This window comes from Triticum aestivum, chromosome 3A (genome assembly GCF_018294505.1).
Source record: "Triticum aestivum cultivar Chinese Spring chromosome 3A, IWGSC CS RefSeq v2.1, whole genome shotgun sequence".
Taxonomy (NCBI): Eukaryota; Viridiplantae; Streptophyta; class Magnoliopsida; order Poales; family Poaceae; genus Triticum; species Triticum aestivum.
The window spans coordinates 636,973,455-636,982,844 of NC_057800.1; positions in this window are offsets into that span (position 1 = coordinate 636,973,455).

A 9,390-nucleotide genomic window follows, 5' to 3' on the forward strand; every position below is an offset into this window, starting at 1 on the left:
TGCGAACATTAATTGTTTTGGCCAGTGGAGTAGCCCGTCTACAGCCAGCACTAGTGTATGAGATTTCTTTTTTGAAAGCTACAGGTGACATGGCACCGGTATAGAGCCCGTAGCCGGCTCTTCTATTAACCATGCTCTTAGGTGGCAGCAATATTGTGGTGACAAAGAAGTGAAGAGAATACAATGTAGGTGACACTGGCCCATATGTTAGCATCGGACAAATGCACATGCCTCAAATTTCTATATACGGCTAAGCTATGGCAAGTGGTTGGATGGGGATGCATCAACGCAAAGTCCTTTCTAGCGGTGGTGGTATCTACGGGTGAGAAATCTACCATGTAGTTGCACTAAGATCCCATGCAGTCAGGGGTCCACTCTAGTTGTACGAGTACTTCCTCCCATCCTTTTTAGTTCGTGTATAAAATTTGTCTAAAGTCAAACCTTATAAACTTTGACCAAGTTTATAAAAAATATATATGAACATTTAGAATGTGAAATCAACAACATTAGATGCGTCATGACTTCACTTCTCATATTTTATAAACTTAGCATTGTAGATGTTAATAGTTTTTCATATAAATATGGTCAAACTTTACGAAGTTTGACTTCAGACAATCCTTGTATGTAGAGTAAAAAGGACTGAAGAGAGTATTTGTGTATTGTTAGCCTACCTTTTGTGAGTTTAAGTCAAACCACTAGATGGCCCTGCCTTATCAGACGTACACACTAGTATACATGCATGACGGGAAAAGGATGGAAGCTCCTCCTCTCTCTTTCTCTCTCTCACACACACACACAACAAATCCATCCTTTTTTTTTCATCTTTACTAATTTAAATGATTTATATCTTCTAAAAAATTGATTTCAAAACTTTTTATGTACTTAAACTCCTCGTAGTGGCGGAGATAGGCCTAGGGCAATTGGGGCTATAGCCCTAGGCGTAACAACAATATACTTTAGAATTCTTTCTTATACATTATGCATAACCACTGGAGTGCATCACCAAAGCTAGTTTAGCCCTAGGCGTAATCCGTTGCTAGCTTCGCTACATACTCCTGGCACAAAGACCTTTAGAAGAAGTCCAATCTTAAAATACCTATTGACTAGTATGAATTTTATTATTCAATCATATTTCCATTATGCATAACCACTGCAGGGGACCCACGCCACCCTCGGGCAACCAAATCTGGCTGCGGTCTTGTGGCGAACCCAGATCAGGCCCGGCACCTGCCCACGGAGCGTCGCCGCAGCTGTGAACCACGCTGGTGCGCGCGCGTCCCCGCGCCGCCCAAACACCTCGCCGCCCCGCAGCCATCTCGCGTCGTCCCGCGAAATAATAGAGGGCCAATTGTTCGGCAAACCATAGAGCAATTGTTCTACGGTTTGAGAACACCGCGGGTCCTCCGTTCCTGTGAGCGAGCACGAGCGCGAGATCGAGCGCCCCTGGGCCGGCGGCCACTTCGGCCCCGTCGCCCACCAAACCCGCTGGCGGTCCGTTCTGGCGCCGGCGTTCACCATGGCCTCGCAGGTCTCCCTGTCCGCGTCGTCTTTGGACGCCACCTCCTCCGTCCTCCCCTCCCGACCGGCGGCCTTAGCTGCGGTCGCTCGTCCTCGTCCCGGATGTGGTCGGCTCTGCGCACAGGCCCATCGTCCGCGGCGGCCCCCCGCGCCAGGCGGAGCCTGCGCCATGGCAGACCGTGGTTGGCCGGCGCGCCCCCCCTGCTCCGCGGCCGCGCTCTCCGCTGCATGGGTCGGGATGGCGGTCGCCCCCAGGGCGCTGGCCCAATGTCCTCCTCTCCTCCAGACCGTCGAGGAGCCGCATCCCTGCGGTGCTGGTGGGTTGTTGCTACAACGACGGCGACGAGCGACAGATCTTTGCCATGTGCATCGCCCCGACGCTCTGCGTCCGTTGCGGCGGAAGCGGCCACATCTCGAGGGGCTGCGCGCGCCCGCGTCCCAGAAGCTCCTCGCCCATTGACCCACCTCGACCGCCACCGGCCCTGCGCTCACGCCAGCCCTCCCCGCCCCTAGCTGCTGTGGCTGGGCCGCCCCCGGCCACCCAAGGTCACGCTCCTCCCCCTCCCCTACCGCGGAGGCCCTTGTTGCCCCAGACCACGCTGCCGCCGCCCCCCTCCCAGGGCCGCCTCCTGCCGGCGCGGTGCGCCTGGAGGTCCCCTGGAGCCATGTGGTGCGCCAGTCATTGGTGGCCAACGTCGCTGGGCCGACCTTTGCCGCTCCCTTCGCACCCGAGCCAGCGTCGGTACGGCCGGCGGTTGAGGACCCAGTGGAATGCTGCTTTCTGGTGGATGGTGCGGATTTGCGTTTGCTAGAGGAAGACCTGGAGCGTGCGGTGGTGGTCACTTTCGTCGGCCGCCGGCCGGCGGTGGATCTTGCGGAGGCGGCGACTGCCATCCATGCCGAGCTTGGCATTGGTCTGATGGACATCTCCATCTGGGCGTTCTACCCCAAGGACTACCTCGTTCTCTGCCGGTCTGTGGAGCTCCGGAACACGCTCGTGCACCGTGGCCGCGCGGGCACGCCCCAGTTCGACCTGCTCCTGCGCCCGTGGATCAAGCAGACACACGCTACGACTATCTCCATGCCCTACCTCGTCCCTCTGGCTCTTCGTGGAATCCCGCCCAATGCCTGGACTAGGCGCACGGCGGAAACACTCCTCCATGTCCTGGGGGTGGTGGTCAAGGTTGCTGCTGCGACGTCTTCATGAAACGACATGGCAGGCTACAAGGTCTGGCTGCGCATAGACGACCCCACGCGCATCTCGAGTCAGCGCATTCTGGTGGTGGAGGAGCCGCGCAGACGTCGCGTGCCGTCGGCGTGTCCGGTCGGTGAGGTGGACGTGCTATGGTACCCCATCTCTATCGTGCAAGAAGCCGCAGCTCACGTTCTGGCACCGGTTGAGGACCTACCGCCGCCGCCGCCGGATAACGCGGACCAGGACGATGCCCTTGGCTCACAGGCTGGGCAGCAGGATGGCGCTGGGCGTCTGGCGGGTCCGGTGGCCCATGGCCCGCGCTCCCCCGAGCCACCGGCGAGCTCCTCGGCGTCGGCTCCTACGCCGGAGCATCAGCGTGGATTCCAAGCGGAGGCCCTGCGGTCGCCTCGGCCACGTCACGCGGGCCCTGGTCCCTCCAACGTCGCTGTTGCGAACCTGGCGCCAGCTGCAGCTGCTTTCTGCTGCATGGAAGAGGATAGCGTGGATGGGCCTATCAGATCTCGGCACGAGGCGGTTTATGCGGAGAGACGGCTGATCCCTACGAAAAGCATGGATGAGGTGGGGGCTACCTGCCTTGTACCTCGGCGGTCGTGTGGCTCCAGCCGCGCGGGCGACAGCCACGAGGTTCCAGAAGACTCACCTGCCTCCACTAACCGCCAGCCGCCACGGGACCCGCCGCTGCGTGCCAGCCACGACCAACGGTCCGAAAGACAAGACCCGCCACCCCTGATGTCTACTACACAACCTTCTTCTTGTAGACGTTGTTGGGCCTCCAAGTGCAGATGTTTGTTGGACAGTAGCAAATTTCCCTCAAGTGGATGACCTAAGGTTTATCAATCCGTAGGAGGCATAGGATGAAGATGGTCTCTCTCAAGCAACCCTGCAACCAAATAACAAAGAGTCTCTTGTGTCCCCAACACACCCAATACAATGGTAAATTGTATAGGTGCACTAGTTCGGCGAAGAGATGGTGAAACAAGTGGTATATGGATGGTAGATAAAGGTATTTGTAATCTGAAAATATAAAAACAGCAAGGTAACTAATGATAAAAGTGAGCGTAAACGGTATTGCAATGATAGGAAATAAGGCCTAGGGTTCATACTTTCACTAGTGCAAGTTCCCTCAACAATACTAACATAATTGGATCACATAACTATCCCTCAACATGCAACAAAGAGTTACTCCAAAGTCACTAATAGTGGAGAACAAACGAAGAGATTATGGCAGGGTATGAAACCACCTCAAAGTTATTCTTTCCAATCAATCCGTTGGTCTATTCCTATAATTGTCACAAACAGCCCTAGAGTTCGTACTAGAATAACACCTTACGACACAAATCAATCAAAACCCTAATGTCACCTAGATACTCCAATGTCACCTCAAGTATCCATGGGTATGATTATACGATATGCATTACACAATCTCAGATTCATCTATTCAACCAACACAAAGGACCTCAAAGAGTGCCCCAAAGTTCCTACCGGAGAATCACGACGAAAATGTGTGCCAACCCCTATGCATAGGTTCATGAGCGGAACCCGCAAGTTGATCACCAAAACATACATCAAGTGAATCACGTGATATCCCATTGTCACCACAGATATCCACGACAAGACATACATCAAGTGTTCTCAAATCTTTAAAGACTCAATCTGATAAGATAACTCAAAAGGAGAAACTCAATTCATTACAAGAGAGTAGAGGGGGGAAGAAACATCATAGGATCCAAATATAATAGCAAAGCTCGCGATACATCAAGATCGTATCACCTCAAGAACACGAGAGAGAGAGAGAGAGAGATCAAACACATAGCTACTGGTACATACCCTCATCCCCGAGGGAGAACTACTCCCTCCTCATCATGGAGAGCACCGGGATGATGAAGATGGGCACCGGAGAGGGATTGCCCCCTCCGGCAGGGTGCCAGAACGGGTCTAGATTGGCTTTCGGTGGCTATGGACGCTTCTGGCGGCGGAACTCCCGATCTATTGTGCTCCCTGATGTTTTTAGGGTATATGGAGATATATAGGCGGAAGAAGTATGCCAGGGGGGCCACGAGGGGCTCACAAGGGTGGAGGGCGCGCCCCCCTGCGGCGTGACCTCCTCGCAGATCCCCCGACATGCACTCCAAGTCTTCTGGGCTTCTTTCCTTCCAAAAATGAGTTCCGTGAAGTTTCAGGTCAATTGGACTCCGTTTGATTTTCCTTTTCTTCGAAACCCTAAAGCAGGGTAAAAAAGAAACTGGCACTAGGCTCTGGGTTAATAGGTTAGTCCCAAAAATGATATAAAAGTGTATAATAAAGCCCATAAACATTCAAAACAGTAAATAATATAGCATGGAGCAATCAAAAATTATAGATACGTTGGAGACGTATCAGCATCCCCAAGCTTAATTCCTGCTCGTCCTCGAGTAGGTAAATGATAAAAACAGAATTTTTGATGCGGAGTGCTACTTGGCATAATTTCAATGTGATTATTCTTAATTGTGGTATGAATATTCATATCCATAAGATTTAAGACAAAAGTTCATATTGACATAAAAATGATAATACTTCAAGCATACTAACTAAGCAATTATGTCTTCTCAAAATAACATGGCCAAAGAAAGTTCATCCCTACAAATCATATAGTTTAGTCATGTTTCATTTTCGTCACACAAGAATGCTCTCATCATGCACAACCCCGATGACAAGCCAAGCAATTGTTTCATACTTTAGTAATCTCAAACCTATAAACTTTCACGCAATACATGAGCGCGAGCCATGGACATAGCACTATGGGTGGAATAGAATATAATGAGGGGGTTATGTGGAGAAGACAAAAAAGGAGAAATTCTCACATCAACGAGGCTAATCAATGGGCTATGGAGATGCCCACCGATTGATGTTAATGCAAGGAGTGGGGATTGCCATGCAACGGATGCACTAGAGCTATAAATGTATGAAAGCTCAACAAAAGAAACTAGGGAGTGTGCATCCAACTTGCTTGCTCACAAAGACCTAGGGCACTTGAGGAGGCCCGTTGTTGGAATATACAATCCAAGTTCTATAATGAAAAATTCCCACTAGTATATGAAAGTGATAACATGAGATACTCTCTACTATGAAGATCATGGTGCTACTTTGAAGCACACGTGTGGTAAAATGATAGTAACATTGTCCCTTCTCTCTTTTTCTCTCATTTTTTGGGCCTTCTCTTTTTTTATGGCCTTTCATTTTTTTGGGCCTTCTCTTTTTTTATGGCCTTTCTCTTTTTTTGGGCCTTCTCTTTTTTTGGCCTTTCTCTTTTTTTATTCCTCACTTGGGACAATGCTCTAATAATGATGATCATCACACTTCTATTTATTTACAACTCAATGATTACAACTCGATACTAGAACAAAGATGACTCTATATGAATGCCTCCGGCGGTGTACCGGGATATGCAATGAACCAAGAGTGACATGTATGAAAGAATTATGAACGGTGTCTTTGCCACAAATACTATGTCAACTACATGATCATGCAAAGCAATATGACAATGATGATTGTGTCATGATGAACGGAATGATGGAAAGTTGCATGGCAATATATCTCGGAATGGCTATGGAAATGCCATAATAGGTAGGTATGGTGTCTGTTTAAAGGAAGATATAAGGAGGTTTATGTGTTAAAGAGTGTATCATATCACGGGGTTTGGATGCACCGGCGAAGTTTGCACCAACTCTCAATGTGAGAAAAGGGCAATGCATGGTACCGAAGAGGCTACCAAGGATGGAAGGGTGAGAGTGCGTATAATCGATGGACTCAACATTAGTCATAAAGAACTCACATACTTATTGCAAAAATCTACAAGTCATCAAAAGCCTTGGTACTACGCGCATGCTCCTAGGGGGATAGATTGGTAGGAAAAGACCATCGCTCGTCCCCGACCGCCACTCATAAGGAAGACAATCAAATAACACCTCATGTTTCAAATTTGTTACACAACGTTTACCATACGTGCATGCTACGTGACTTGCAAACTTCAACACAAGCATTTCTCAAATTCACAACTACTCAACTAGCATGACTTTGATATTATTACCTCCATATCTCAAAACAATCATTAAGCATCAAACTTCTCTTAGTATTCAACACACTCATAAGAGAATATATTTTTATTAATCTTGCATACCAAGCATATTGGGATTTTAAGCAAATTACCATGCTATTTAAGACTCTCAAAATAATCTAAGTGAAGCATGAGAGTTCATCTATTTCTTCAAAATAAAACCACCGCCGTGCTCTAAAAAGATATAAGTGAAGCACTAGAGCAAATGACAAACTACTCCAAAAGATATAAGTGAAGATCAATGAGTAGTCGAATAATTATGCAACTATGTGAAGACTCTCTAACATTTAATAATTTCAGATCTTGGTATTTTATTCAAACAGCAAGCAAAACTAAATAAAATGACATCTAAGAATAGCAAACATCATGTGAAGAAGCAAAAACTTAGGATCAACCGATACTAACCGATAGTTGTTGAAGAAGAAAGGTGGGATGCCAACCAGGGCATCCCCAAGCTTAGACGCTTGAGACTTCTTGAAATATTATCTTGGGGTGCCTTGGGCATCCCCAAGCTTGAGCTTTTGTGTCTCCTTAATTCCTCTCATATCACGGTCTCCCTAAATCTCAAAAGCTTCATCCACACAAAACTCAACAAGGACTCGTGAGATAAGTTAGTATAAACCATTGCAAAAACCTTATCATACTCTACTGTAGAAAATCACTAAAATTATTATTCAACATTGCATACTAAATTCCTCTGCATATTTAATAGTCCTATACTCAAATAGAATCATTAAAGAAGCAAACATATGCAAACAATGCAAACATAACAGCAATCTGCCTAAACAGGATAGTCTGTAAAGAATGCTGCAACATCCATACTTCCCTAGCTCCAAAAATTATGAAAGAAAATTCCCACTGTAGTAAATTTATCAGATCTTAATATGCAAAAGGTTTCAACATTTTATCACATTCTGAATTTTCTAGGGAATTATTGCAACAGCGGTAAACTTTCTGTTTTCAAACAGCAACATGTGGACTTCTAAAATAGGCATAGTAAAGGCTATCAATTCCACTTTTATTGAAATAAAAGATGCAATACATTGTTCTAAATAACTTCAAGCAAATGCAAACAAAATAAATTGACGCTCCAAGCAAAACACATATCATGTGGTGAATAAAAATATAGCTCCAAGTAAAGTTACCGATGGAAGTGGACGAAAGAGGGGATGCCTTCCGGGGCATCCCCAAGCTTAGGCTCTTGGCTATCCTTGAATATTACCTTGGGGTGTCTCTAGCATTCCCAAGCTTAGGCTCTTGCCACTCCTTATTCCATAGTCCATCGAATCCTTACCCAAAACTTGAAAACTTCACAACACAAAACTTAACAAAAAACTCATAAGCTCCGTTAGTATAAGAAAATAAATCACCACTTCAAGGTTATGTAATGAACTCATTCTTTATTTATATTGTTGTTAAACCTACTGTATTCCAACTTCTCTATGGTTTATAAACTATTTTACTATCCATAGATTCATCAAAATAAGTAAACAACACATGAAAAACAGAATCTGTCAAAAACAGAACAGTCTGTAGTAATATGGATCAAACGTATACTTCTGGAACTCATAAAATTCTAAAATAAATTTATGTACCTGAGGAATTTATCTATTAATCATCTTCAAAAATAATTAACTAAATATCACTCTCCAAATAAAAATGGCAGCAATTCTCATGAGCGCTAAAGTTTCTGTTTTTTACAGCAAGATCGCAAAGACTTTCCCCAAGTCTTCCCAAAGGTTCTACTTGGCACAAACACTAATTAAAGACATGAAACCACATCTAAACAGAGGCTAGATGAATTATTTATTACTAAACAAGAACAAAAATAAAATTGGCTTGCCTCCCAACAAGTGCTATCGTTTAACGCCCCTAGCTAGGCATGATGATTTCAATGATGCTCACATAAAAGATAAGAATTGAAATATAAAGAGAGCATCATGAAGAATATGACTAGCACATTTAAGTCTAACCCACTTCCTATGCATAGGGATTTTGTGAGCAAACAACTTATGAGAACAATAATCAACTAGCATAGGAGGGCAAAACAAGCATAACTTCAAAATTTTAAGCACATAGAGAGTAAACTTGATATTATTGCAATTCCTACAAGCATATATTCCTCCCTCATAATAGTTTTCAGTAGAATCATGAATGAATTCAACAATATAACCAGCACATAAAGCATTCTTATCATGATATACAAGCATAGAAAATTTACTACTCTCCACATAAGCAAAATTCTTCCCATGAATAATAGTGGGAGCTAACTCAACAAAATAATTATCATGTGAGGCATAATCCAATTGAAAGCTAAAATCATGATGACAAGTTTCATGGATATCATTATTTTTTATAGCATACAAGTCATCACAATAATCATCATAGATAGCAACCTTGTTCTCATAATCAATTGGAACCTCTTCCGGAATAGTGAATTCATCATAAAATAAAGTCATGACCTCTCCAAATCCACTTTCATCAATATAATCATCATAAATAGGAGGCATGCTTTCATCATAATAAATTTGCTCATAAAAACTTGGGGGACAAAAAATATCAG